Source organism: Nesoenas mayeri, assembly GCF_963082525.1.
Source record: "Nesoenas mayeri genome assembly, chromosome: Z".
Lineage (NCBI taxonomy): Eukaryota > Metazoa > Chordata > Aves > Columbiformes > Columbidae > Nesoenas > Nesoenas mayeri.
This window is the reverse complement of record NC_137542.1, coordinates 38,275,222-38,279,192: the sequence shown is the minus strand read 5'-3', so window position 1 is coordinate 38,279,192 and position 3,971 is coordinate 38,275,222.

Sequence of the window (3,971 nt, the reverse complement as noted above, 5' to 3'; positions counted from 1 at the left end):
TTTCCTTGAAGCAGTCTTGCCCATGGGATTTCCCCTAGCAATTGCTTGAAAAGGCTGAAGTTAGCCCTGCTAAAGTCCAGCGTTGCAATTCAACTTGCTATTCTGTTTCTGCCACACAAGATATTGAACTCCACCATCTGGTGGTCACTGCAACCCAGGCAGCCCTCAACCTTTACCGCTAGCCTAGTCAGCTCCTCCACCATTTGCATCAGGGAAGTTATCATCAGTGCACTGGAGGAACCTCCTGGACTGTGGCTGGCTGGCTGAATGGTCCTTCCAGCAAACATCAGGGAAGTTAAAATCACCCACAACAACCAGGGCCTGTGACTGTGAGACCACTCTCAGCTGCCCATAGAAGGCCTCATCAACTCCCTCAGCCTGATCTGGTGGCCTGGAATAGACACCTACGACACTATCACCCCTGCCAGCCTGCCCCTTAGTTCTGACCCATACACTCTAAACTCGCTCCTCATCCGTTCCTGGGCGGAATTTAGTACATTGTAGCTGCTCTCTCACATAGAGAGCAACTCCACCACCACGCCTGGCTGGCCTGTCTTTCCTGAAAAGGGCGTAGCCATCTATGGCCACATTCCAGTCATGTGAACTGTCCCACCATGTTTCTGTAATTGCCACCAGATCATAATCTCCCAACCGAAAATAGGATTATAACTTCTCCTGCTTATTCCCCATGCTGCGCGCATTGGTGTACAGGCATTTCAGAGAGTAAGCTGAGCACACCAATTTCTCCCTAGGGGCATAAGAGGCCACCCGGTCCTCATCAGTTTTAGAATGCTGCCCGACTGGGACAAGCCCAGCTACAACCCCATCCCGCTTCGAGCCGAGTTTAAAGCTCTCCAAATGAGTCCAGCTAATTCCTGCCCCAGCCTCCTTTTGCCCCTGCGAGATAAACTTTTCCCACGTAACATTGTCCAGACTGGAGTCTTATAAAACCAGCCATTATCAAAAAATCCAAAGCCCTGCCTGTAGCACCAGTCTTGGAGCCAACCATTTAGAGACTGAATTTTCCTATTCCATCCCACATCGTCACTTGAAGATGGAAGGAGTGAAGAGAATATCACTTGAGCCCCAGAGTCTTTCACCATCCTTCCCAAGACCTTGAAATCGTTCTTCATTTCCCTCAGACTACGGGAAGCAGCTTCCCGCCCATCTGTCTGGAAGACCAGCAGCGGGTTGCTGGTCCGTTGGGTGCACCAGTTTGGGGAGCTCTCTAGCGATATCCTTGATCCAGGCTCCAGGTAGACTGCAAACTTCCCTAAGATGAGGGTCAGCTCTGCATATTGGGCCCTCTGTTCCTTTCAGAAGGGAATTTCCTATTACAATCACCCTTCTTTCTTTCTTATCAGAGGCAGTCTTAAGTGGTGAAGTCAACTGCCTCTTCCTATGTGATCTTGTAGGTAGGCTTGGCACCACCTCCTCACCTACCTCCTTTTCAAGATCCAGGGCCTCAAACCTATTACGGAGGGTCACCTGGGGAAGCAAAGCAGGCAGGGAGGGGGGCTGCCCGTGATGTCGAACTGGAATATGCTTCCAACCCTCGTCGTCTTTTAGGTCCCCTAGCTCTGCCCGACAGCAACAAGGGTAGGGCTGTGTCGGACTTACGCCTCTGTCTGAGAGGGCAGGAGGTCCACCTCCTTTTGGGAGGTACCTCCCTGGGGCCTTTCCGACTGGCACATCAGGGTGTTACTCCACCAGTCGATCTCCCTTTCACACTCCCTGATGGTCCTCAGCGTCTCAACCTCCTCCTTAAGTTTCACAACCATGTCGAGCAGATCTTGCACCTGCTCACACCTCACACAGGTGGAGTGCTGGCCTCCTCCCCCGGCAGCAGCAGGCTCTGGCACTCCCTGCATCCGGAGACCTGAACAGCCACCATTCGGGACAGAACCTCAGTCTGCGTTGCCACAGTCTTTTTGAGACAAGCTCTCCTCGAGGCGACCGTGGTCATCAGCAGTCTGGGACACTGGCAGTAAGTTAGAGGGGCTGACAAACAACAAGTGCTCTCTGCACTCTGCTGCACAAGCTACCACACCTGCTGCTGCAGTACAGTGTGGGTGGGACTCAGCCGCTACTCAAGCTGGGTGCTCCTCTCTGCACCTAAAGGCTTTTTCAAGGCAAGGGAAGGGGGTGTGGTCACCATCACCGTGGGAACACACCCTGCCACGTCAGCCGCTCTCTCGCAATGGCTGCCAGGGCTTCAGGGATCGGGACATGCCGCCAATCATGCTGTCCCTGTACGTTTCCCTCTGAGCTTCCTAATCTCTGCTGAACCTCGTGGTCAGCTGAACCTCACCGGCTCTGGCTCTCGCTGGGCTGGCTCCGATCAGCTGGCTGATTCCTCATTCCTATCTATGGAGGGGAAACATATGGATACCTTGGAGGCCTTGCTGCAGATTTTTTTAAGGCAATGTTGTATTTCAGTACATGGACACAGACTTCCTGAAAAAATCTGCCATGCAAATTTCTAGGATACTTGTCAACAAGAGACGATTTTGAAGGGTGCAAAGGACATCGTTGGCACAAGCGACAATGGTCAAAATAGGTCAGTCTATTATGAGTGCAAAATGGTCTTGCTGGTCTAGGGCTAAGCATGTACAAAGCACATGCTCCCTTTCACTGTTAAGAGCTGCAACTTCAGTCTGAGGCACAGGCAAGTTTAAATTGCTTCCTCTACATACAAGACTGTAGTCCACTGTCAGTCTGATACATTAAATGAAAAATATCCTCCAAACCAAATATTCAAATTGAAATCCTGAAAATACCAACTATTATAACATTGCAATTTAACTAGAAATAGATTTTTAGAAACTGTACATTTAAATTTGCTAAATAAAATATTCACAGTAGCCTTCTCTTGCTTTTGCTCACTGGAGAATGGCATGTATGCTAACCAAAATTGAACCTGTGTTTGTTGTGAGAAAAGAAACAAATGTTTATTTTCTAAAGAAACATCCTAAATGTTTCAATGGGATTTTACTCTACAATTTCTTTCAAGGCAAGTCTCACACTTTGGCATAGGGAATGTCAAACAGTTACTTTACTACAGTGACTGTCAACATATCTTGCACCCAAAAGCACAGCTGAGGTGACAGAACAGTGACAACTGCAACATTACCTGGCTAGATTGCCTAAATCTTCAATCCTAAAATTTCTGTTTTCTGGAAGAACTGTTTGATTAAACTCCTACATTATGAATCAGGGGGGAAAAGACCCCCAAACCAAACATTTGCAACTTGCATTTTTGTGCTGGTTTGGCTGAATTGAGGTAATTTTCCACACAGATAATACATTTTCTTGGTAGGCAGCATGGTGCTTTTTTTGGATTTAGTTCCAGAATAAGACAGCACCCTGGGATAAAGTTAATATTTTCTTCAAGTAGTTTTCCAGTGTTTGGGATTGGGTATGAAAGAATGTAAAAACCCATTGATATGATGACTGTTGCCAAGGGGATGAAGGATGTTCTAACTGCCCAGCTCCAGGTGCAAGATAGCAGCTGGAAGGAGCAGATGCTGGACAACTGAACTAAGCTGGTCAACAGGAGTATTCCATAACATGAACATCATGTTCCATATATAAATGGGAGGTCACCAGGGATTGCCCTCTTCTCTTGACAGCTGCCGTCCATGAGAGGTCCTGCTCCTGTACCTAGGGCCTGATTCCAGTAACTTCTCCATGCCCGACTTCCATCTCCACATCATACTGGGCTCGTCATGTTTGCAGTGTCCACCCTTTGGTGTTCATGGCTGGAAGTACACATTCCAGCCAGTAAGCATTGCTCTGTATATTTTAATAGCTTGGTATATTTTATGATACATTATTATTCACTCTTATTTTATTATTTTTTTATTAAATCTGTTTTAATTTCAAGCCACGAGTCTTTCTTCCTTTTTCCTTCCTTGTCCCCAGGGACAGAACGGCAACAGAGAGTGGCTGTTTACTGTTTTCGCCACTGC